General features: G+C 44.6%; 1 protein-coding gene across 13 annotated transcripts in view; it reads left to right on the top strand.

Annotated features, from left to right (window-relative positions):
- Positions 1 to 1,573: 1,573 nt before the first annotated feature.
- LOC111858790 (receptor-type tyrosine-protein phosphatase S-like) overlaps positions 1,574 to 27,436 on the top strand; it is a 141,911-nt gene continuing 116,048 nt past the window's right edge. For 12 of the 13 annotated variants that reach the window (XM_072704169.1, XM_072704174.1, XM_072704168.1 and 9 more), the window contains exons 1-2: positions 1,574 to 1,847; positions 25,829 to 25,903. The gene's annotated coding sequence lies outside the window, so the exon portion shown is untranslated. The remainder of the gene's footprint in view (positions 1,848 to 25,828; positions 25,904 to 27,436) is intronic. The other variant, XM_072704175.1, reaches the window with a different exon arrangement.

Below are 27,436 nucleotides of genomic sequence, written 5' to 3'. Positions count from 1 at the left end.
GTTAGCAAACAAACATTAGACAGCACGGCGGCGATTTAGGGTCAGGCGCTCTGAGAATCGCCGTCACGTCGCTGACTGAGTTTCCTTTGAACGTGTTTGTTTTAGGACCACATTTTTACAGCCAATAGTAGTACTCAAATAGGATTGCGTCACAAGTGGTGAACTACCAGACACTGGAAAAACAGACTTGCCCTATATTTATGGTGCTGAGAAGCCAAAACGCTAAACAAATAGCCGCTTGCTAGCTCTGGAGTAGGAGGTGATTGGCAGAACGCAGCTGCAGACCATATGGTACCAGCCTATCATATTTGTACAAATTGGTTTCCATACGCAGAATTAGGGTCAATATTACCTAATACCAATAATTGAGGTGAAGATCCTTTGAGGGAATTTTGGGTGTAAGTAGGATCAATGTCTCCATATACTCAGAATCATCCAGCCACCTCTCATTTTGCTCATTTAAAGTCAAATGACCCCCTTCGCAATTGCAGGACACAGTGAGAGATAACAAATGACCAGATTGACCTTTTACTTCTATCTGCCATGACAAGGCTTGATTTTGAGGCAGCTCTGTGTTTGATTCTGTTATCATTCTAGGTTGTGTTCCTATGTTTGACAGGAACAAAAAAACAGGCAAGTACATTTGTGCTAAATACCTACTTTGCCGCTATTTTGGCTTGTCATTAACACCTTATTTCATTTATATATAATGTTGTACTTAAATTTGCATTTTAGTCCATGCACCTGTTTGTACATATTAAGTGAAATTATGTTCACCTAGTTTTAAACTCACTGATTGAGAGGAGGTCACACTGTCGCCCCCTACTGACTCTCCTGGGAGATATCCTCTAACCCAGGGGTGTCAAACTCCAGTCCTGGGGGGCCGGAGCCCTGTGTAGCTTAGTTCTTTCCCTGTTCCACCTCAAATGATTCAGCTCAAGAGCTGTGTGGTAATTAGCACAAGTAATTGAATCAGGTGTGTTAAACGTGCAAAAATGTGCAGGGATCTGACCTCCCAAGACTGGAGTCTGATACCCCTGCTCTAACTCCTCTCTGTCCGAGGGCTTACCCTGTTGTGGCTTTTCAAATAAACCTCAACGACAGCCAGACTGTCTCATTTTAACTTGTCTTGACCACATTTCTACTTTTCTAAGGTTTTATGCTCAGTACCTTTTTTTTTTTACAACAATATGTATTCAAGTAAGTTTATAAGACAAATATTTGTATTTGTCCTGTAATTGAATCTTTTAAGTGTTTCCTGCCTTCCTCCATCTCACGGATGGCTGAATTAATCTTGCAACAGAAGCTCAACGCATTTTTAGAGCGATTAGTCCAAATTATATTTGTGACGTGTATGATTTATTTAGCGTTTACAGCGTTGAGTGTCCATTTAAAAAAACACACGCGCTTGCGGATGCTGCCGGAGACGCGGCGAGAGACCTGACTGCATCACGTCAAGGGATGCAAGGGAGGGGTCAGCACGGAGTGGGGGGGCGTGTGTGTGCGTGCGCACTTATGTGTGTGTGAAAAAAGAGGGGGGGGCCAAGGACAGAAGGGTGGGGGGTATCGATGACATCACCCTTCAGCTTCCAGCACAGCCAGCTGTGGTTTCTAGAAGCGGAACTGAGAAGCGGTCCTGTGGTATCACACACACAGCATCCACCAATATTGTGGGGGGGATTTTAAAGCGTATCTTCTACGAGGCGAACCCGGCAGCCTGGATTTTCGGCAGAACCGATATATGCGGGATTATTATACGTGATAAATGATTTTTTTTCATAGGACGACGTGACTAGCGATGTGTATATGCACAACAATAATTAATAAGGAGCATCCTTAACCTCAAGGTAAGGAACAGCCTTGTAGGGGCGAATTACATGCGCGCAGGGTTACATCTGATATGCTTTTTCATTGGGGAACCGCACCCGCTGCAACTCGGTGCCACGCTTCTCGGGATGTGGGGCGCAACCCTCAGTTTATGGGTGAGTGGTAAAGCTACCTCGATGCTTAAGCACAAAAAACGAGAGAGCAGTAAACGTTAATAAAGCCGGGGCATCCGCTTGCAGCCGGCGCGATCTTTGTGGAAAGTCCGGTCTATGGTCGGGTGTATCCAACGCTCGCGTTACATTGATGGCATCGAGTTAATGTTGTTGCCGTGAGGTAAAGATGAGGATCGCACTCAGCTGCAGATCGGACTAATGCCTCCGGTTAATCGCTGTTTGTATTTCACTGTCTTATTGGTGGCTGGGAAATAAACGGAGCGCTGCGTTGAATGTACCTGCCGGCCGTGGCATCAGTGCGGGAGATGATCGTGCTCTCATTGTTAGTTTTAGATTCATACTCAAAAACCTGAATCGTAGCATTGGGGAAATATACAGCTTTCCGCTTACCAGCACATAAGCACCGTATAGCTGCTTTAACTGGTCGTAGAGTTAAATTTGTTACGGACCATTGATTGGATAAATAAGGTCGGTTATTCCTCTGTCATTCTGCCAGGTGGTTATATGATAACATCGTTTGAAAAGTGATTTAAACGTGATTTTCCGCCTGAAGGTATCAATCCTACTATTTTGTAAATGGAGTTTTTGATTGTCGTGGTTGGCCAGTCTTCAACTGCGCAATATTTCGATGATTACTAGTCTTAACTTTTGAAATGTAATGAAGAATGATCCCTGCTTTAGCTGTAGTAGCCTATATTAAATGCGCTTTTGATTTGCATTACTTTTAGCAGGACACTTAAGGAATTGATTTCCCCTCTCTTGCTCAGTTTAATTGATATATAATTATTTAATTGTATTTTGAGACATTAAAATCACTTTTTGGTAAAATCAGTAGCGTCGTGAAGCCCTTATTAGATGTAATGCTGGTGACGGGGAGATGTAATTGTTCAATCTCAAGTAAGCTGTTTTGGTAGGATATTGTATTTCTTGTTTTGCTTTCGATAAACCTATTGTTATTTAACATGCCAGTGATTTCATAATCTTGCAAATTGTCCGGTAATTTAAACAAAAACGACGGTGCCGCTGGATACTTCGGCAGGCGCTTGTCACACTCTGTGCCTGCGGCGCGAGCCTGACGCTCCCGTCTGCGCGCAGTAACAGCTGGACTCAAGCATTTTATTCTAGCGAATAGAATTTTGCTGATTTGATGCGATCGGACGTAATTTCACGATTTTCAGTCATATAACAATCAAGATGAATCGCGTGATTTTTCAAACATGGTTTGGTCGGCACCCATCCTGGGACAGATCTTACATGAAGGCAGAGGGGAGCATATTACATAGTAGTATTTGACCTTTTTTTTTTTTTTTTTACTAATACACTGTCATAGCGTGGTATACTTTGCGAGGAAAGATCCGATAATGTCCAGAACATCGTCAGCATCGCGTTTGGCCACATTGCCGCTGCGCTCTTAAATGAATCTTACAATGCGCAATATTTGAGCAAGCAACTCACCGACTGAAGAAAGCCATGTTTGTAATACTTGAAATGAAATAATGCAATATTATTAAAGTAGAGAGGGGGTGATGCAGAAGATACTCAAGATACTGCTAGATACTCAAGTACCTGTTTTAAGGACATTAAAATGAAGTGTCACGTTTAGGCTCCCCGCTTTCTACAGTTTTGTTGCTTTCATCCGGGATAATTTAACTAAGTTGACATTTTGTTTCGCCGACAGCGAAGCAAGGTTAGTGTTAATGTAATACTTCACCGTTACTTTATGTAATAATCTCACAGAATGCGTCATCACGCAATGAAATCGAGTGGCAATATATAGGACTGCAGGTAACGAATTGCAATAGACTTTGGCTTGGTTACAGGTGTGGCAGCCTGTGCCTCAGTCCATATGGTGTGTGCAAGTCGTGGCTATTAAATCATATACCTTTCCTACATACATACATAGGCTACGTGTGTGTGTGTGTGTGTGTGTGTGTGTGTGTAAAATAGGCCTATATAATATTCTTGGGCGTGTGGCAGGCAAGAAAGCGAGGGAATGCGCGCTGTGTTCTCGCACAATGGGCGGTTAACTCAGTGCATCCTTAATGCAAAGATAATATCAAAAAAGTATTTTTTTTTGTCGTATTTCACCCCGAGAAGGAAGCTTGGAAATGAGGGGAAAGCGCGGTCGTGAGTAACGCGCGAGCCAAAGTGCGGATCTTGGACTGTTACATAAAATTCTGTCATTATCCGGCAGTAGCGGCGAACTGACATTGAGGTTAGAAGCCGTGTCAAAATCTATATCGGGAGTTTGTCTGACGCGCTATAACTACAAAAGACGCATAACGAAAAATGTGCATTTGCTTACTTGCCTGCCTATCTATCTATCTATCTATCTATCTATCTATCTATCTATCTATCTATCTATCTATCTATCTATTGTGTATTTATTTATGTATTTATGCACTCACTTATCCAAGCTGAGCAACGGATTAGGAGACGCCTGAATGGGATACGAACAACAATTTATTAAATATCTACTGTAATAATGCATTGGCAGTAGTCGTCAATGGAGACGGTACGCTGCTCCCAGTCCTGTTCCTGGAGACGCTGTGAGATTTGCGATCGATTCGGAAACTGAGCACCGATTTGCGTTTCATTCAGAGACACTGATGTCTGACGGCTGTCGGACATGTTAATAATCGCCTCGGCCTGTTAACACAACACGCCGCGTCATTTGGGAGATTCCGTTCATATCACCCTTATGTGCCGCAAAGGCTGACCTGTCACAGCGGTGTCTCTCCTTATTAAAATTACTCATCCAGAAATCTAGCCTTGCTCTTCAGCATAAAATCATGGCAGCTCTGCTGATGATGGCACTGACAGGTAACTTTTATCCCTTTAACAGCTGGCTATTCAATCCAACCTCAAAAGGTCTGACCTTTTGGTATCAGGTATGAGGAAGCACTTCTTTCTGTCAAAACCAATGCACCGTTTTCTGCCGCAAGCTGAAATAAATGAAACGCAATATGCTGCACAAGTGATTAAAAGGTTACACCTCTCGAAATTTGTTGCTGAAAGTTAAACCCACACCACTTTTGCGGTTGGATTCAATAACCTCCTCAAATCTATCACTCTGGCGTCCGGAATCGCACCCCGCCCACGCGACTCGGTAACCCCCACCGCCGCCTTCTGCCCCCGGAGGGGTATCAGCTGGCTCTCACTGGTGCCATTTTCTGCGTTAGACCCTGGGCACTGCATCGTATCCCACCATCTCCCAGGGCGCTCCTACAGGCAGTGAGTCACCTGCCGGAGTGTGAGCTACTCTGCCCTGTATTTTAAGAGTCTGAGCACTGATGCAACAGATCTTAAACAATAAAATAAATATAATGAAAAAGGTTTAACTTTAAAATGAATCAGTATTAAAGGAAAAAAAAACTTTTAGTTCTAACAGTGGGACACCCTAATTACTATGTACCGATTTATCTCTTGTCACTTTCTGATTATGCGATCCATGTCCTTTTTGTTCTGTAAATTTCAACTCTATGTTTACCAGATGTATCGAACAGTCTTGCCCATGTAGACATTCTTCACTTGTATGACACATGTTGGACAAACACGTCTGCTAAATGAATACATGTAAACGTCTACAGGTGAGAATCTATATGTAGTCGTTTTGTATATTGACAGGCAGTATGTAATTTACACAGTGGTGTTAAATTACACCCTATCACGCAAGAGTTCTGGTACATATGGCTCTAGCATTTTACACAGAGCATAAGGAAGTACAAGTATGTATTTCTTCATACTTCAAGTTTGTTAAACAAAGGTAATGTTACTATCCAATTTAATTTACAAATTAAAGTGAGGAAAAAATCAGCACAATAAAAGTGTTCTTGCCTGTCAATCCAAGGTAGTTTTTTACTATGTATCAGTATTTCCCAACCCAGTTCTCGGAAACGCCCAGACAGTCCACATTTTTGCTCCCTCCCAGCTGCCAGAACTGGACCATCAGACAATCAAGAACACAGAATACTTGGTGCAGGTGCGCTGGAAGCACGGAGGGAGCAAAAATGTGGACTGTCCATGAATCCCCGAGGACCGGATTGAGAAAGGCTGCTAAGAATTCTTCTTAAGAATTTTATGGCGCAGTGTATATGTTTTTGTGTGTATTTATACATTTATTATTTATTTTCTTCTGTCAGCTACATCTCTAGAATAGTTTCAGCCTTGACTTGCTCCACTGGGTTGAGTCTGTAGAGTGATGGACCATAGGTCCCAGTGCCAAGAGGTCTCACAAGTTAATGGGTTTGACGTGTTCCACGGTTACGCAGTAGATGTACAGCGATGGATGGTTATATTGACTGGCAGGATTGGTTAAGGCTTCCGTGCATCCAGACAGGGGAGTTGAGCACATTGTCTTATCTAAGGAATTAGATTTCCCAGAGGCCTTTCTTTGGGGGGGGGGGGGGGGAATGGAACTGGACAGTAGATGGCAAAGGCAATATTTTTCACTGAAAATCTCATAAGCTTTCAGTTGAAACCAACGCGGACAGGAAAGACGTAATGGAAAGAAGAGGGTGAAAGGTCTTGCTTAGTACGGCTCAGCTGCCCAATCGATGAACAGAGGCCCAGCAAACTGCTCCAGTTGATAATACGGCCAAAACACGGTATTACAGCTCCGTAATACTGAAGTTCAGCTCTGCCGAACATTAAAACAGACACGTTCCCTAGCAGAGTTCTCTGAAGGAGGAGGGTTTTGCAGACTGACTTCTGCTAGGGCAAGGGAACCTACGAGTGAGTTTTTCAACTTTTGAAGGAATCCATTACCTCTTGTTCATTTTTAACAGCATTATTTAACCAAAGTCCCCCTACTCTCCTTCACACGTATTCTGCTAATTATGCTGCTTGTCGCTGAGTCTTGTTTGTGGTCGAGATGAAAGCCTGTCTGTTTTCGTTTCTGGAATTAGATTGCGGCGAATGTAGCCATCAGCCGCTTGATGAGATCGCTGATGAATGGAGCTTAATGTCGGAGACAGGTACTTAGCTAATTGGGAATTTGCTAACTGGGGGGAAACCGTCTCAAAAACGGTAATCAGGAGTTTCAAGGCAAAAATTACAGGCGCACAGCAGTCTGTCTGGGTTGACATGAGGCTGGATATAAGGGATACGTGGAAGATGGAAGCGAATGGCAGAGCAACATAGATAATGAGTTTATGGTAGATGGTAGAATACATGGTAGATACATGGATGCATAGATGGGAAATATATTAGCAACATTGTATAAAGATATAGGTGATGGATAGATCTACATGCTGTCTAGATATATAGGTTATTGTTAGACATTTTTCAGATATATAAAGTATATGTGTTGGGCATCCTGTATCGATATATAGACAAATATTTTGTGTTTAAATGGTAGATTTACTGGTAGTGCATGATAATTTGGTTAATTGATATAGAGGGATGCTATATGATGTATAGAAATAGTCAGTCTAGATCAAGGGTAATGTGTTACAGTTGACATAGCCATTCATGTATGCAAGTATATTAAAACTTAAATGCATGCATATATATCCAAAAGCAGGTGGACATTGCTTGTGTGTTTAGAGACGAGTAATGGATAACATTGAGATGTTTGAATGGTGGTCATGCGATACATAAATTTGTAGATGGAAGCTAAATGGAAGCTTGTATAATAATTGGTAGCTAGACGATGGATAACGGATGTGAAAGAGTAGGACAATAAAACGATTATGGGCAGAAATGGATGGGGGAGGGGGGTGGAGGACAGCTTTGGGTAATGATGAAGCAGAGGATGCAATGCAAGCTGTATGAGATCCCTACTGGGAATCGGTATCGGATTAATACTTTACAGGAAGTAATGAGGAATTAACAGAAATAATGTGCACATGGAGAGCCTCAAACCATGAAAGTATTTGGTTTTGTTGCATTTTTAGTTTTTTTTTTTTCAGCCAAGGGCACCAATCCAGTTCAGTTTATGTTAAACTGCCTGTTAATGTTGCTGTGTATGAATGATAACAGACAGGAACGCAGCGCGATAATTAATTATTGCTGTACAATTTTCTCCCACCTTGCCCTGACTTGTAGGATTTGTTGTGTACGTACAGTGACATTGATTCTCGGATTGTCGCAATTATCTTGCTTCTGCTTGATTAACAAGCTAATGGCTTCACAGTAATTGGTGCTTATAGCAGACTTGAACATCCCTATTTGGGGGAGGGGGGTGGATTGGAATTTAGGAGAAAGAGACTGAAAAAAGTGTGCCTTTTGTTCGGAACAATGAGAGTTTATAATTATGGAGAAGTAGAAGGCTTTGTTAGACTGAATTATAGGACGAGCAAATCACTGAGTCAACGACATGGCGTGCATTTTGGTGGAGATGCGTGTTATGGTACGTAGCTTTATAGGGATGTTCTGGGACAGAAGAGAAGAGTGCAGGCTAGCAGATTACATGAGCGTGTGGTGCTAGTGGAGGAAAGTGCAGCGTAATGGTGAGGGGGGAGGGTCTGTGTGGGTGTAGTTTATTCATGGATTAGGGTGCAGGGTGGATGTGAGTGAGGGTGGAGTGGAATGATGGTTCTAGGTGTAGGTAGGGCTGGGCAATACGTCGATAAAATATCACATTGTGATTGTCATTAGTTTGAATGTCGTGAGTAGGTACAGCTGAAACACTTGTTATTTTTGCATAATTATTGTTTATAATGCGCTACTTTCTGTCAAGGCACGAGTCTGTTGTTGGCATAATTTATCATTATACCTGTCACACCCACCATAACTATTAGCAAAACTATTTGGTCATCATAATCAGGCAAACTCAAAACCACCTGTCATATTTTACTGTTTGCTACATATGAATTTTAGAATTTCCACATAAATATTGATATTGTGAAAATCTCTGAAAATATCATGGTATAATTTTTAGGGCATATGGCCCAGCCCGAAGTGGAGGGCAGAATTGAGTGAAGGTGTAATTTTAGAATAGGGTAGAAGTGAAAAAGGGGTATTGCAGAATGATGAATAAAAAGGAACATATATGCTAGGTCTTATGCTGTAATAAAATGATGAGCAAAGGTTCGGTTCTGCAGTGGAGAGTTCAAGGGGGGCAACGTTGTCTATAAAGCATTGTGAGGCAAAAACAGGTATGTTTTTCCTTCTGGGGACCGATAAATAAAAGCTCTTTGTTTAGCTATGGATGAAAGGAATTCCAAAAGAGAGAGGAGAGGCCGACGATAAGGAAAGGGCTTTAAGTAGGTTTGTGAAAATGGTGTAAGCCGCACCACCAGATCCATCTGAGCTGCAAATGAATCAAATTCAGTATCAAAAATACAATTAATAATATACCAAGACTTTGATGCATTGTAACTTGGGTTTTCATTATAGAAACAGTGTATTCGTGGCTTCAAATATGCCTTAAGCATGCTTGGTTCTGTCTCCTGAGCTGCTTTCCTGGATTCCGCCTCCTTTTTTGTTCACCTGAGCAGTCGGTGCATAAATGGAGAGTCGCGTGGCATCTAGTTATAGCTTGTTTATGTCTCCTGTCACTTCTTTGGGTGAAGAGGACATGACAAACAGTCAGGTGTTTATTACCACCCAGCTAAGTGCTCCCAGGCTGGCTTCCAAAACTGGCTAGCGCGCGTCCTTGAGGGTGTCGTGACCGAAGTCGTTAGAAGTCCTCGGGACCCCTGCATCGCCACCATGGACCGCGGACGCTCCTCTTTCGGTCATATGGTGCGTTCGCTAGGCTGCTGGCAAGCAGGACCCGGTTTTGCTGTAAGGCGATGGCTGCCGCAGGATTCACTTCTCCATCGGTGGGGAGTGGATGCTGTAGTGAAAGATCACGCAGAGGCACACCTTGGTGATGGGCAGCGGGGATTCCGGGGGCTGCTATGGAAACGCTGCTCTCGCCTGCTGGTGTTATTAGAAAGCTGAGTATGCTGGTTATTGCAGCTGTGGCTATCTTTCAGTTGCCGTGGGATACCTTTCAGTCCTATTAGGTTCCTAGATGAAGCTCCAAAACAAAGTTTCTAAGGGGTGACATAATGATTTTTTTTCCCCTTCAAAACAGTGACTAAGGAGCATTATTCAGAAAAGAAAAGATGTGTTGGCCCATTAATTCCACAGACAGGAAGGAATGATTGACTTTAAGTTGGCTTAGATTTTTCACCCATCTGCCTAATATGAACTCATGTTCAAGTTCCGGCTTTGTGGCTACTGGCAGACAGGGAAGAAGTCTGCATAATCTCGGCCATCTGTCATATGTGCAAGTTCCCGATGCTGCTAAATATTCATGCCTAGCTTACCTTGAAGTCAGTTGTTTCGCAGTCTAGTATATTTGATATGTAAGAGAGCCAGCCGCAGCTGTATGCACACACAGGTGACAATGGTGGCTTTAGCCTAGCCGGGGTAATAGTTCCACCTTGTCTCTACTTTTTCCCCAAATAGCACATGACACTCAGAATCCAGGTTTTTTTGTAAGTTTTCCCAAAGAAGCAATGTCTTTAATTCTTAAGACCAATGGAGAGAAAAAAAACACGAATCACATGTACGATAATGGCTAAATGCTCCTGGGATAGGTTCCACCCCCCACCCCCAGCCTGGCATAGGATAAGCAGGTATGGAAGATGGATGCAACGATGGGTGGATAATGGACAAAGGCTTAATTGTAGGCCGATTGGCATCTTGTACCTGACAGACTGTATTAAACCCAACCGTCTTACCCTCTACCAGTTTTGGGGAGGTATAGTTGATATGATGTTTTGAGGCCTTGTAGCTGTGACTTCCTGCTCCCTGTTTTTTATTCTGCCGTAATTTATGGTCGTGTGTAAAAGCTCCCAGGCGATAGAGTCAAGATCCGCTCTCAGCGCAGCGAAATATAACCACATAGATCAAACGTGCTTGTTTGTCTTTAACTGTTTCGAGTCGTATGCATCACATTTTCCCATGAAGGCTCGACGGCTCACTGGAATTGGATTTCAGACACGCAATAATGTAAGACGGCCAAATAGTGTAACCCGGACGGACATCGCCGAGGGAGCGGATTCCCGGCAAGGTAACCTGAAGGGCGAGCATCTGGTTGGTCCGTGGGGCTTACTACAGTGATCTCTGTGCTCCGTTCTAGACTTTATCTGGGTGTACTGGCGGTCCTTGATGTCACGCGAAGCAAGCATGTTAGACCTCAGCCAACTATAGGCTTATTTACAAAAAAAAGGACTTGACTTAAAAAAAACTTTCATCTATAATGCTCTATAAATACCTTCATAATGCATTATTATTCATTAAGAATTAATAAAGCATTACAGCATCTTCTGTTGGCAATCATAAGGCATTATAGTGTTTATTGCAATACTTCATAAGCTCCAATGAAGCTCTCATCTGTAATGCACTGTAGATACCTTCATAACGCATTATAGTAGGTATGTGAAGTGCGCGACCAACATGGCCGCCTTTTTTGTTCCAGATTCCTGTTCCACCATCGGGTCATCTGAGCGCTGGGTATACCCCGGAAAATACGCATTCTTATTGTATCGCATTGCGGAATTCCGCGGTATTCCCAGTGATAACATAGATGGGGAACCCCTCTTCGTCCTCCGTTTTGAATTTTTCAATTCTGTGTACATTTAGACCTTTTCCGGAAACGTTGAAAAATGCACTCGATTTCAACATACAAAAACCACTTCAAAGGATTAAGTGACGCTTTTGAAAGCTAAATTGACATATTGTTTATCATTTCATCTTTCTAATCCTGCAGTTTCATAGCTTTCTATGGATCAGAAAAAAAGTTTACTGACCAGGACCGGCAGCATACAGGATCGTCACGGGCTAAAAATCCTGAAATCTGCTGTATGTTCATCAGTGATTTGTTGCATCAATATGCCATGATATTAGGGAAATATCTTAAGATGTGAAAAAGATTATTATATCCACTGAGTCGCATTTAATTAAGCAGAAGATAAGAGATATTCACATGGTCACGTGACCTAAACCAACAGCGGCGCCTGTTGATACACCATTCCAGTCTTCACCTTGTATCAATTTTATTTCAGACTAAGGACATACTTGGAATATATATTATTCTTTCAGATTGAAGAATATAAAGAGATACACCTTCCCTGAAAGTTTCATTGAGATATCTTGATTATTAAGGAAACTACAAGCGTTTTTATATAAAAAGTTAGGTATTTGGTCACAGTTTTCTACACACATTCCATTTTAAAAAATAGGGCTAATTAGCGAACTTCTTTTGCCAATATTTTCCTTATTTGTTAAGATATCTGAGTGATTTTGGTGTCATTGTCTTTGTTTATTCAAGCTCTTTCCAGTGGTACCATTGGCATTTAATTTGGTTGAGTTTTAAATTTTTCTTCACATACCTAATTATAGTGGTGGGTATAAGAGTTAAGCATGCTTTGTACTGAATTACAAAGGTATCTATAGAGCATTACAGGTGAGAGCTTCATAAAGCATTCATAATGCATAATAAACATGGCTATAATGTGTTGTGCCTTTTTATAAATATTTATAGCCATGTTTATAATGCTTTATAGAAAGTGTTACTGAAATCACATTTAGTGTAGCATGTTTTTGTGCTGTATTGTTCTCCATTCCCTTGCCCATTGATGAATGTATCAAATCTTATGATCTTCACATTTGAATAATTAAGCTTCCTTTCTCCAAGATAACCTCCTTAAGATGACTTGTCACTCATTCACCTTACAGTCCAGCAGACAATAAGTTTTCTGCTCCGAAGTTCACATTTTGAGTCTCAGTTCAGTTTTCTCAACCGCTTAAGTCTTCCTGAGTGAGTACAGGAGCTTGAGCTTCTACAATATCCCCTCTCTTTGTGTCTTCCAGCAGTCTGGCCTTCAGGAAAAAAAATAAATAAAAAATCAGGAAGAGCATTAATGTTTAAATGACTGTGGTTTCTCCCTCAGACTTTGCTATCCATTAGCAGGAAGAATACACTCTCGGAGAGTGAGCGAGATAGAGAATGGGGTAGGAGACAAAGCAGATCATAATGGGTTTGGCTCTGAGATACCAGGGTACATAAAGGATCTGATTGTACCCGTGGAAGTTCTTTGACAGTCACCTCTGTGCTGTCACTGGTGTTGCATTACCAGACCCCTCCAGCCCCATTTTGCCCCATTTCACCACCGCATCCTCTTCCCCAAGGTCAAAATTTCACGGTACCATTCCATGTTGTCCCCTAACTGCCTGCATAACTCTGAGACCCATGCTCGTACCCAGGGTATGGCATCATTACCCTTGTTTTGACAGGTTTAATTTCGTCATTTCGTAACCATACATCAAATGGAAGGATGAACTGGATTTGCCAGTAATGGCTACTGAGACTGAAGAACCACACTGACGTACCTGCGAGTGACCTTGTTCCGTTAAAGTGTGATCGATCGTAAATGTGTCTCTCTTAAGATCCCACTGGTCCTCGTCCTGCTATAGAATGATGGAGCTGCTCTTACGGGCATTGGTGGCAAATGGAGACCATACCGACAAGTCAATGTATCTGTCCTTGGTCCTTCTGATATTATGGGATTTGTTTCTATTTTAAGGTGGACTCTCTAGAATGAAGGATGGTTCAGTCTTGCCAGCCACATTTAGTGTCAGTCTCTTGCCATTTACTCAGTAAGTGCTTTCCAGACGTTGCAGGTTTTCCTGTTCGTGTTTAGAGGACCTAAAGAATTGTCTCAGTCTCAGACGGCTTTTGGATAAATGAATGACGAAAAAAGTGTTGCTGCTAAAACAGTTAAACTACAGAGCTCATTATATTTAGTCTGTGATATTTACTTTAAATATGCCCTAAATTCTAGTTTCTCAGGTTGGTGTCCATTGTTGGATTTTAAACAAGCCAGCAGCAAACAGAATTCAGTTTTTCTTGATAATGAACATAGAGATTGTTAACGATAGAAAAGCAAACTCGGTTTATTGGTTCCACCTGCGCATTAAACGGACTAACTGGACTTGTATGAAAGACCTTTTGGGTTGGTTTGAGCTACTGTAACAGACCGCTGTGTTGGTTTTATTCCACTGGTACATTCCTTCCCCTACTCCTGGGTCTTCTGCCTTGGCTAATGTGTTTCCAGTCAGATCCCAGCTTTCACTCGCAAAGGGAGTCTTCTAACTAAGTTTGGCTCAGGATCTAGTACCATGCCAGACTGTCACAGTTGACTTGGGAACTCGGGGTGTGTTTGGCACATTGGGTTTCAGCAGCCATGTTGGGTCTGATGTGTTGGTGACACAGAGCCGGATCCATGATCTCATTATATGAGCAGACAGGCTAATGCTCAGATGAAGCATACACACATAATGGACCATCCACAGCAATGTTCATCTGCTTTGTATGCTAATTCAGCACTGCTACTCTTTCTCGATCAATAGGGCCAGCGCATCTCTAAGCCGTTTCATAGTGAATCGAAAGAACCTAAAATTTGATGTAAAAGATCAGCCTATGCAATGGGAGACCAAATTATAGCAGTATTGACCTTTATACAAGCGGCCCTAAGGGGTCTGTAGAGTTTTCTGTGGTTGAGCATGCAATGGTTTCTGATGTTCCTGTGTCCAGATGTCTAATAGAATGGTTTGTTGCTCATAATGATTATGTATTTTGCTGCACTGCGTGTGGTACACTGCTTTTACACAACCCCCATTTAAGGTTTTTCACTGTTATAAACCAGTGTTTCTCAGACTGCTCCCCAGAAAGCTCATGTTTTTGCTTCCTTCCAGTAGGGACAGTTTATAGCAGACTGAGAATCTCTGCTGTAAGACATTAGTCCTCAATGAGACACACATGCAGTTCAGAGCAAGCTTGGGGGGGGGGGGGTGTCATGGCACAGGGTCAGTCAGCATGCAGTGCCCTTGCTTAAGAGTTCATGGACATGTGACTGTTCTGCCTAGGCTAGGGCTTGAACCAGCAACCTTCTGATCACAGGCACAGAGGCTTAGCCTGCTGAGCCACGCACTGCCTCAGCTTGAGAATAGCTCGGCCAATCAGGAGTTTTTACGCTGGCAGAGGCAGAGAGGGAGCCTGTGAGTGAAGTGGTACGGATTTGTCTTCCAGCCTGAAGCCCCGGTTTGATGTTCTTTCAGATTACTGCAGGTTATCCTGACTCTTCGTCGGTCTGGTAATTAATTATTCAAAGACGGCCTTATCTCCATTGTGCTTAGAAGGGAATCTTTCTCAGGGAAGGTGCTCACCTGAGTCTCCGTGGCCTGTATTCCTTCATCCCGCTCTGCCCGCGGTGTCCCCAAAGCATCCTCTCTGAATGCCTGTGATATTCTTCAGTTGATGGCGTTGACCGTCTTTTAATGAACCTTAGAGTCAGTGCACGCTGTTTGTTTTGAAAGCAGTGGTGCAGTTTAGGGTTACCTGCAGTCATATGGGCTGTGATTTTTTTTCTTTTTGCAGTTTGTGTACTGCATTGCACGGAACTGAAATGCGCACAGAGCTGGGGGTGGAAGCGCAGGATGTGGGGGAGTTTGTTGGCTGCAGCAGGATGACTTGCAGCCTTATATATTGAGGAGTGAGGTAATTCCCAGTAGCAATTTATAATGGAACCACATTGGTCAATGCTTTCATTGACTGCAGTCTCTTTATGAGGAGGGTTTGTGGGGGGTCCAGGGCAGATGGTCTGCTATTATTAATCTTTATTCCATGTGAGCACATGTAAACATGGCATAGAACAAAGATACGTCAGTCATCCAACGAGGAATTCAGACCTTCGAAGGCACTGCGCCTTCCATACAGGGTACGTTGTGTTACATATGTAAATACATATGAAGGTATCTATGTTATTTATGTTGCAGAAGTTGCTGCTAAATTTCATCGTACGTGTGTAACCCAGTTGTACAACAACAAATAAAAATCTCTTATCCTTGATGCAACCATGACGTTGGTTCCTAAGTGTGGATCTGCTGTGATTCATATGGCAAAGATCTCACTCTTTTGTGGGACAGGGCACAGACAAAGTAACCTTAGTCAAGTGGACATGAATCACGTGAGTTTTTTTAAAGCCCAGTAAAGATGTGTTATACCGTTACCCATTGCCTGATTGGAGCTTTTGGCTGACGATATCAATGCATAGACGTCGAATATTCAATATTGAGCTAAATATTTTTGGCTGATTAATTTGTTTCTGGTGGCTTCTTTGGATGTGTCGCATCTATGCAAGCCTAGACCGAGTCCAGTCACCAGCTGTGATGGTGCCGACTTGTGGTGCCCGAGACTGCACGCCTGCCCCCCCCAGAGGGGGCGGGGGGATCCCTTAGAAAATATCGACTGTCTGACAGCGAGTCCACTGTGTCCATCTGCGCCTGTCTGTGATTGCTCCTCCGTTCCTGTTCATTTGGTTCATGAAGGAATCCTGGCATCTCTTAAATTGCAATATGTCCTTAGCAAGTGATAGCAAACGCCTGTCATTCTGGGTTAGGGCCACGTGGAGAGGGGGGGAATGTTTTATTCGGACCGTGAAATGTGGTGGGGACTGACAACGACAGCTTGCTTTACTGATCTGTGCTCTTTGGCCAGTTGTTCAAGCTCTGGTTTTATTGGTGGGGGGTGAGGGTTGTCGTCTCCTGTTAGCTAAAAAATATATATATATCTCTTCTTGATTCTCAGGTTCTAGACTATTTTAGTATGTTCCTGGCCCCTTACCATCATTCCAGACCTTATGACTGATAGTATCAGGTCAGTATTACACAGGATCTGACCGTTTCTCCTAAAAGCTCATTGTCAGTTTTAAACACAGCGGGAGCGTCAGTGAAACCAGACATGACCAAAGAGATCATTGAGACTTTGTCGATATCCGGGCTTAAGAGCCGAGAGATAAGCAGGGCCATTTCCATAATGTTTTCTGTATTTTGTGGCCACATAAGCTACAACATAAACTTGTGCTATTAAATGTCTTCATCTCAACATAGATCACTGTCAGGCGCTGCTACCCTACTCATTAAGGAGAATAAATCTGGCTTTTTACAAGGCGAACCATCCGACCGAATACCCAGGATGACAAGAACACTGCGAGAAGGCATTGTTCAATTGTTCAAGAGCAGGTTCATCAACCACAGGTGTTTCCATAACATTTTCTCTCAGAGGCCTCTCAGTGGGTGGTCTGATATCCAATAAGAGGAATTTCCCCGCTACGCCAAAATCTCCACGGTGTTGGTGTCTCCTTCCCCAGCCTAACATCATCAGTCGTGCCAGGCCGTCCTCATGCCCATGCATTCCGGAGTTGACTTGTCCGTTTGCACATTTGAAGCTGTGGAGATCGGTAACGGTATTTAACGGCTGAGATAAGTTAGGCTGCATTTAATGTACATTTCAGAGAATAACCATGTTTCAATAGACACCGTTCTATTTACATATTCCCCGCTATCGTAGGGAAGCACTTGATATACGATAATAAGTTGGGGGGGGGGGGGGGCATTCAAAGTGGGATTAGGGAAACCCATTTGTACTGTTCTCTTGTTGAAGTGCGCTGTCAACCCTGCCTGCTTGTCACATGGCCCATTCTAAATAGGCTCAGCTGTGTTGTGATATAATATCGCATAATACAATCTAACGTGTCCGGGAGGCAGTACAGCAGATAGGGACGTGCTGGTTATTGCAGGAGGTGGAATGCACCATTTATCAAGCTGTTATCTGTGGCACTCACAAATTTGTTCAAGTCACAAACAAAACTCTGTTACGATGACGGACAAGCCTGCGACATATAGTGCGGCCATATTTTTCCCGCCTGCCGCCAGCGAGGCTGGGGAGCTACATCAAGTCTGTATTTCATTACTCTGGCAAGGTGCGGAGGGGGACCAGGAGGCTGACGCGGCTGAGGACGGATGCTATCGGTAAAGTTACGCATTTCATTTTAGGAGACAGTCCGGTCGGATCGAAGATTGCCACGGCCACGGCGTGCCGACACAATCTGCTGACTGCGTTAATTTGTCCGCCGACTCTGTTCCGGCCTGTTTTCGCCGAAACCCACCGGCTTATGGATCTTCGGAATAAAACTGTTACTGTTTACGAAAAACACACGCGCACATAACAAGAACTGCACGTTCCCGGATTTGATTCCGCCAGCCCTTTTTTTTTTGAGGAGCCTCGATGAGATCCTGGGATCGATAAATCTCTACGGAAGACGGCATTTCCAAAGCGGGCCGCCTGCTGCTTTTCCCTTCGCGTCTGCGGTGGACTCAGCTCCTTCTGGACTCGCATGTCTCAGTGGGGAGACTGAGAAAGGGTCCCTCCTCATGCGGCTGGACCAGTGCGAGTTCCCCATCAGTGTGAGCGAAACGCATCATAATCTTGCTGGCTTTTCAGTAGAACAGGAGTGACACAAGAGATCAAGAGCTTATGTATCACTTGATCTGCTGGTCAGGTGAGAGGTTAAAATGATCTGTGTCAGCGACATGCGTAACGAATGCTTGGGAACAGATGATGGACAATGTAGGGCCAAATAAAGTTTTTTTTTCCCCCTGCAATGGATTCAGCCTTCAGATATTTCTTGGCCTCTGGGAATAGATGGTCCGCGCATCAGCTCACAGATGGAAAACAAATTCTGCTTAACTCTTAAAAAAAGATTTTGCTTATTTCACACAGATTAAAAATAAGTCTTTTGGACATTCTGTAAAATTCGCCACGCTGCCGTTTCTCATGTGGTCTCGGAGGCTTACAGGGCCGAGTTCAGAACAATGTTACTTATGGGTTTAAGACTTATTAAGGAGCCCAGAAAAAGTGGCATATAAAAGCTAATTTCCAATGGCTTTCGAGCAATCGGATCATTGCGCCTTTAAATCCTTGGTTGGGGCGGGGGGGGATTTCACTTAATGGTGCACCATTTTTGGAGTCTGCAAGGTCAGGCCGTGTGTTAAAGCTTGGAGACTTTGGTGGGGGCCATACTACTGAACTTCAACAGTGGCTGGGGGGCTCCAGCAGGGCGAATGAGGCATCTTCGCCTAGACAAAGGAAGCCTCACGCTTTGACCTGGAAAAGGGGGCAGGTGACCCACGCCACACTCTCACACCACTGCACCATGGTCGAGTACCTCGTCACGGCAGCTCTGCCCCTGACCTGCTTCGAGCGCAGTACACACCCAGGCTTGGCTTAATTTTACCACCATTCCCCTGTCAGCACTTAAGGGACGTCAGCTGTCCGGAAGTTTGTGGCCAGTTGATTAAACAAAGAAAAAAATACAAGTATTTCACAATTAAGTAAGTATGGAGGTGGTTCGGGCCAAGAGCGAGTTTTGTAGCTTATGCATTCTGTTTGAAATGCTTTTCTTTCGAAGTTTGTTTACCAGTACTGTTTCTAACAAGCTAACTGCAAACCCTTAACTGAATATCATTTAGGTCAAGGATGAGATATGTATTTATTGTCCATGCTCTGAATGGGATCTAGGTACAAAGTGATCACGCATCTCTTGCTTTTTTAGGGTTGAAAAGGAGGTAGTGCTACCGTTCGGCAACCAGAGGGTTGCCGGTTCGAGCCCCGGGTCCTCCTGACCCCATCGAAGTGTGTTTGCGCAAGACACTGAACCCCCAATTGCTCCCAGTGAGCTGGTTGGTGCCTTTCCTGGCCGCCACTGGTGTGTGTGAATGCGTGTATGAATGGGTGAATGTGAGGCATGAACTGTAAAGCGCTTTGACTGCTCGAAAGAGTTTTACCATTCTCAGCTGCGATGCCGGAGCTGCCTCCACCTCCAACTCAGAGGTGGAGGCTCGAACCTGCAGCTCAGGGACTATCTAAGGGGCGTGTGAAAACGCTTGTTCGAGATCTTCTCTCTGCTCCCTCTCCTAATTCACCAGCCGCCAACCCCCTGGAACGGCTTTGGTGTTTTGAGTGTATTCGGCCTTTTGATAAAATTAATCCAGCGATGCTGCGATTTAAAAAATAAAAGCGCTTCAGAGATGCCCGAGACAGCTAGCATTGCTGATACCCAAGGTACCGCGTTCCTCTATACGCTGACGTTCCTCTATACGCTGACGTTCCTCTATACGCTGACTTACCCCGAAGCCTCGGTGTTTGGTTCACCTGATACCAATAACATTCCAGCTGGTGTTTTTCCGTCAGTGTGTATGGTACATTTTAGCGGTATACATTAAGGTGTAACCGCAGGTCTAACGTGCTTTACTGTGTAGCTTAGTGTGCTTCTACAGATGGTTCTCAAAAAGCTAAGGAGACGTACACACAAAGGTATTACAGTGAGCTGTGTGGCTGTTTTTTTTTATCTAGAAACTTGTGTTTTTGGATTATTTCATGGTTGAGTATTTTAAGCTAAGGGTTAGCATTAGTGGTTAGCATTGTGGCCTTCGATTCCTGCCCCTGGTCCTCCAACGATTCTGGTCACCTAGTTTTATTCAGCACTCCACCGGCACGTGGTTAGATGAATCTGTGTCTCAAATTGCCTTCAGCTTATGATTGTGTGTGTGTATGTGTGTGTGTCTTCACCCGGCAACAGAGAAGCATCCCATCAACCCTGTCCTTTCTAGGACAGACTCACTATGACCCTGCACTGAATAAGCAGGTATAGAGGAGCAGACTAATGGATGGATTTTAGACTAAATACATTTCCGAACAGTACCACAATAGGGCCACACCCAGTAGTCAAATGCACAGTTTACATCTCGCCATACCGCGTTCATCGCTGTGACGCCGCATGCAACCCATTAAACTGAAAGGCAGCGCAAAGAACAAAAATGCTAATGAGGACCAAATAATAGACGCCTTCCTTCCGGATTAATGCACAAAGCGGTATTAAATAGCGTCCTCCAGCTCTCATTTAGTTAGCAGGAAGGTTAATTAAAGATTTCTTTTTTTGTTGTTGATTAACAATACCAAAAAACCCTGCCGTGCAGAAAACGGCTGCGAGGGAGAAAAAAACAGCCAATACCTAATTCTAATTATAAAAATATATTGTGCCTCGCTTGCTGTTCCGTTTAGCATAGTGGCTATGAAGAATGAAAGCTTTGTTTCACGTTTGCATTATTATCCTGCTTTGTGGTAGAAACCAGTTAATTTATGATTAGTGTCCGGGAAGGTGGGGGGGGGGGGGGGGGATTATGAGTGGGGTTTAATTTGTAGCTGTAAAACTTGCTTTGTTTGCATACTGCTAGAAAATTCACCGCCCAGAACCTATATATGGCGAGGTTAAACACAGACTGTCGCCATGGCAAACGCAAGGGCCGGCATTCCTCTCCCTCTGAGGAATCTGCTTTCTTGTGGGAATCTGGCGGGGGGGGGGGGGATGGGGGTGGTAGGTCATGCCATGCAATTCCTGTCCCTGCCACTATGTGGCGGCAAGTGTTTGAGGGTGCGCTGGCCCACTTGGGGAGGGGAGGCTGTATGTTGGCAAACTGGCTCTCCGTGTCTTTGTCTGTGAAAAGTGGTGCTTTTATCGAAGGACGGTGGCTGACGATGCTGGGGAGTCTTGCTATTCTACATTTGAGCAAAGTTAAATATCTACGCCCATATATAGTAAGAGTTGGACTGTAGCTCACTTTGCATAAACACATCCCTTCCTTTCATGGTGCTATTCTGGATTGCTGCAAAGCAAGTCACTAATACTGTGTACATGTATAATTTAGTCCTCTAATTTAATATTCCCAGTATTTAATTATCCATATATCAGCTTGTGCAATATATGAATTAAAAAGTCTAGGGCTAGACAGGCATTGACTTGAACACAAGCCTGCACAGAGTATGATGAATGAACCTAAATTCTCCACTCTCCCTCCCTCCCTTTCCACGGTTGCCTCGCTCCTTCCTTTCTCGGTGATCCCTGGCCTGAATGAGTCAGATGGGCACTGGGCCAGCGCAGAAACCCAAGTCTCATTGGGTCTTTTAGGGCCCCAGCTAATTGGTCGACTCATTTCCTACTATCTTCCCATTTCAGTGCTCCGGCTTCAAATTTGATTGGCCGGGTAACTGAGAAGCCTACGTGTCATCTGTGGCAGGACAGTGCTGCCTGGACGGAGGCATTGTAAATACATTACCGATAAACCAATTACCTATTTACATGTATGCTTCGCCATGAACGATCTTCGGTATCGACGAGGTGGGCTTTGTATACCTTTGTCTGACGTATCACGGCATGATTCGGTGAAAGGATACTTAAGGGGGCCAGAAAAATAAAGTGTCTTTAAATGGAAGCGCAGTGACCGGAGCTCATCTGCATCTAGCGGCGGTTCTTGCAGAGCGTGTAACGGGAGAGAGCAATTATGACAGGGCTGCGTTGGTTCCAAATGAGTAAGAAGCTCAGCTGTGGACCTAATAGGAAATTACTGGGTGCTTTCAGAATGGAGGTGGAAAGGCGCTAAAACACAATGACACATATATCAATTACAACTGGAATTTCAAGTTGACATCTTCTTCCTTGGGTGAGCCGTGCCGGATCGGCACCATTATTCACCGGAGCCGGAGATACGGGCGTGATTTAGAACCGCATCTCCCAGCAGCCCCAGTCGCACGAGCTGGCGAGTCGCACCGGGCACCTCGCCGAATGAGTTTTAATTTTTAATTTGCGCAGGAGTAAAGATGATATCCGCGGCGCGCGGCAACGGCTGTCATTTATTACAAAACCCTGCCGGGAGTTATTTTGGTCGAAATGAGAAATGAACAGAGAGGGTCCTGCTCGCAAACCGACTACCCCCCCTGCGCCTTCCGACTGACTGGAACGCGCATTGGCGTGTGCGTGTTCTGCACGCTCGTGCGCGTGCACATTCATGCACTCTCCCGTCTGGTGAAAAATTGCGTCGCTGGATCAGATCATAAGGATGAAGCTGCCATCATACACGATCCTTAATATTCTCTTATTAAGGCGGAATAGGCTACTATATTAATTCAAAGTTAGAATTTTAGAACTGAAATGTAGTAAGAGTTGCCATAAATCCAGGCTCACAGCACGTAGCCATGGGTGTAACTGACACTAGAAAGGTCACGGAAATATACATTTTGCCCATCAGATTTAGGGCAATCATAAAAATGACTGTAATGAAAAAACCTTTAGAGCGCTATTGCAAAATAGAGTAGCATGTCAAAAAATAATTTTAAAAATGACAGAAAATAAAACCTTGCATTTTATTTAATACACAGTTGGATGAGCGGTTTCAGTGCTTTTTAATACTTACTGTTGCTATTTTTGATTATCGCCACTGGTATCACTCCAAGTGCCCGTGTGTGAGTCTCATTTACCGAGCGGGGTTGAGTAATGATCCTATAAACCAGTTTTAATAAAATGCCCCCCCGCCCGGCGTGTCCATGACGGCGGGTGCGGCGGATTGGCGCAGGGCTATCTTCGGGCTCATCCTAATGAGCGCGGATTAAAGCGGATGATCCTGGCTTTGCGGGCTCCCTTCCGAGGCTGCCCAGGTCAGGCGCGGTCCGGGGTCCTCATCTCGTACCCGCGGATGATAGCAGTAATAAACCAAATGGCTTCCCCTTTATCTTGACAGACGCTTCCTCAGCTGGCTCCCGCCTGCAGTGGACCTTTAATAGCTGCTTGTTTCTGCATTTCCTGATCATTTATTTTTAGTCTCATTTTTTAAGGGAAGTTGGTCTACGTTTCAGTTCAAATAGGGGGGAAAGGTTGATTGGTCAGGTTTATTAATGATGTCACGTCTCCGCTTATTTCCATCGTCCCTCAAACCAGCATGAATCTCCCATCTCATTTTGTCTGTGGAAAAAACACACAGGAAGAGGCTCAGCTTACATAGACCGGCCTTGAATGTGCTCCATGCAAAATGAAATGCCAGACATCCGAGGGTCGCCTAGAACAACATGTGACCATCCATCCCTACATCCATCTATCCTCTAACCAGTTGTCTTGGGCAAGCTCTGGAGTCTGTCCCACGCATCAAAGGGCACAAGACTGGGTTACACACCCGATATGGGATGACATGTAACCATTGATGATTAATTAATCTACTTTGTCCCCCACTGTTGGCTAGGGCACATCTGTGACTGACTTCCAACGCCATATTGCCACCAAAGCACCCCCAGTCTGTTTTTACATAATCGCACCAGTATTGTTCCCATACCAAGAGGCATGCGAAGGACACCCAGAAAAAAAAGCCCGAATTTCCATCCATCAGTCTTATAACTGATTCCGGACAGGGTTGCAGGGAATAGTTTAATCATCATTATTGAAATTATTATTTGATCTATCGTTATTTACCAGTGAAGGTGCCAGGCACCTGCCCCATGGCTGGCTGGGTATGAGCTCCCGATGTGGGAGGGGACGCTGAATGAAAACCCCGGCCCCGCTCGGGGAGGCTGCAGCGCAGGCGGCCAGACGCGCCGGTAATTATTATTGTGCTTCGCAGAGCTCGCCCGAAATAATGGCGGCTGGCGCACTTATCGGCACAAAGCGGGGCGCTAATGAAACTCGAGACAGAGAGGGCTGGCGCTGAAGTGGTAGTCAGAATGGGGGGGGAATCCGCGCTGGGGTGAGTTGGGGGGGGGGCGGGGGATTGAGACGCAGGCTCCCGCCGCCGCGCTTGTTTCGGCTGCCTGGCGGGCTGCCATCATCCGCGGTCGGAATTGATATGGAAAAGGGTGATTGTTAGGGATAACTGATGCTCATTTTCTACCTTTTCCTGTGCCCTACGGGGAGACAGTGACAGGAAACTGAAAGCCCAAGAAAGGGGGGAAGGGGCGTGAGGTAGCAGCCTATTTTAAGACCCGTTTTAAAATTAGCTTATTTAGAGCATGCACAAAAAAAATTCATTATTATTAATATTATTGTCACATTATTTGGAGGAAACATTTACTTTGGAGTCATAAACCAAGCCCTGGTCTCATCCTTTATTCCGGAAAGCTCGTATTTCTAAGTAGGAAGGACTCCAACTTAAGGGAGTAGGTGTCGGGGGATCCTTCATACGCTTCCAACTCTGGGGATACTAGCATTTTTCTCTCTCAGATTAATGCTAAAGCAGATTTCAGGTGCTCACAAACACACACACAACCCCATAGTGATGTACAGCTGTGTGGTGTAGAATGCCGCAGTGTCCCTCGCTGGGAACGTGCACTTCCAGCTGCGCGACTCGTCAGCCCGGCACCACAAGCCCGTACAGACCAGCGGCCTCTAATTTTAGCAGGTTTTGCAGGTGTGATGGTCCAAAGGTCCAGTACTGTCTTGACTAAACAATGTGGTGCAGTTCAGACCGGCCCAGACAGATTAACGGTACCACCCGTGAACCCCCCCCCAAAAAAAAACAAAAAAAAAACAAGTAGCCTCCTACGAGACTCTGTCCTCCTATTGGCCAGACCCTGTGGCGAAGTTGCCCCGTCACAATGAAGAATCGATGTACACCTGCTGGCTGGTTGTCCTGGAAACGATGCCCCCGGAATTTGCCGGGCCCTGTCTGCGGCCGGTGCAGAGAGATGAGGCCAGATGCCAGAGGCGGGAGCTGACACAGAGTCACACACGTGACGGAAACGCTCAGCCCCTGCTCTTTGTGTATTGGGCTGACCCTTGCAGTTAGAATTATTACTCTCATTTTTCAGGTTTTTGTAAGTTTCCCTCTTTTCCCCCTTTGTTTTCAATAACCTAGAAAATGCAGAGAGTGACACAAAGAAAAATGGAAATCGTTAAATAAAGGTGATGTGGAAAATATATAGAGTCCTGATATACTGAGCGGAATCAGACTCTTCATGTGACCCACTAGTCCCCAGAAAGATGACTCTGTATTTACATCCTCTTTTGTGCATCAATCAGTTGGGTCTGTTACCAAGCCGGACATCTGCAAGCCAGCATTGCATGGAAACTAGGCGTCTTCTTGGATGGTGTCTTATCAACTGGCTCAAACTTAAGGAAATCTGTGCAGAAGTCTTTGTTTCTAACAGATGCATCTTTACTCTCTGATTTAAGGTGAACGTGATCTTACTGAAAAAGACGCCAAAAAAGGAGACATGAAGCTCAAGTGTTTCTGAAAACATCACTGGGGTAAGTGGTGCTTCTCTGCCATTGTTTTCCTCACTTTTCAGTCGTAGACGTGAACGCCAGCTCTCATTCCACAATATTCTCTGGATAGCTGCATGATCATATCCAATTTGGGGCCTTTTGTAGAATGAAATACACCAATGCAGCGAGTCTGCCTGACGTCACAAGGCTATTACTGAGTCAAAGCCACTTCCCGCGTGTCTGATTTCTTTAACGTATTGAGCAGAGGGTCATCTGAAGCTCTTAGATGCTCCATGGTTGAGTGAGACCTCACTTTTAGTTTGTAAACGCATGCTGATATTTGTCCCGGGTTCGCTATGAGCAGCTTGCCGTTGTCGAGTCTGAGGAAGAAATACTCCATCACCTATATGTCAAAGCAGGTTAACTTGATAGATTTCTGCAGGATCCGGTTTTAGAGTCCGTCCCCCAAAGACACTGATGAGAGAGAAAATATCAATCACTCAATAACTGTTCTTTTTTTGGTATTTTTGCCACTGATCTGTCACGAGGGAGTTGGCCAGGGCCTACAATCTTGAGAAGAAAACAGAATTGGCCAATGAAGGAAAAGCTGGGCCGTACAAAGGAGACGTAAAGCAGTATCGAAGTTGGCAACACTGAGTTGTGGTGCTCCTGGTAAACCAACAAGGACAGGAACTGTTTATAAATGTTTCCAGTGGAGTCATTTAAGGTCCAATGAGGAGGAGGGATGTGGTTCTGGAGCCAGGGCCATAAATGGAAGGCCGGTCAGAAGCACGATCCGGCGAAACACGACGGGAGTCGGATCAGAGAAAAACTCCTCGACGGTCAGAGGAGCGTTTCCCAGCTGACCTGCACATTATAATAGTCTTCTCAGAGGTGGAGATTTCAGGTCCAGAGAGTGCAAATCCAGACCAAGATGCCGTTTCAACCAACCAGCTGAGTACTCTGTGACTATGACTCTTTATACTCAACTGGTTGGTTGAAACAAAACCTTGGTCTGGATTTGTACTCTCTGGACCTGAAATCATCACCACTGAGTCTTCCTACCATTACATTGACGACGAGAGTGGAGATTTCCGGGCACCATCCGCCCCAGGGAGAAGGTGCTCACTCCATATGTAGGCGCAACATCTGAGGTGTGGTATGGAGGGGTTACGCAGGGCTGAGGGGAACATTATACGAGGGAGTGCTATCCAGCTTTGGCCTGGTGAATTATTACAGCAGTGACTGTGTCTGCATATGTCTCACTCCCCTGTGTGTGGCCGGGGCTGTGCATTCAGTGTCAGAGGTCACCTCACCTCTATTTTGTCCTGTATACGATGATTCTTCTGCCATGGGAGCATCTGCTATGTATGGAGAATAAAATCCAGGAGCTTTAGGGTTAGGAGTGAGTTACAGGGATTCTCCCAGCCATGACCTGCCAGCATTCAGGTAAGCGAGCCTGCTGAGCCTTCAACAGGCCGGACATGAGATCACCTCACCTTATAGAACAGTGTCGTCTTTAACGCTGTCTGGCCAGCATAATGTCTATGCAGGTTCACCGTTGGTGTCACGGGA

Source organism: Paramormyrops kingsleyae, chromosome 21, assembly GCF_048594095.1.
Source record: "Paramormyrops kingsleyae isolate MSU_618 chromosome 21, PKINGS_0.4, whole genome shotgun sequence".
Classification (NCBI taxonomy): Eukaryota; Metazoa; Chordata; class Actinopteri; order Osteoglossiformes; family Mormyridae; genus Paramormyrops; species Paramormyrops kingsleyae.
The sequence above is the reverse complement of the archived record's forward strand: the minus strand, read 5'-3'. Positions and strand labels throughout refer to the sequence as shown.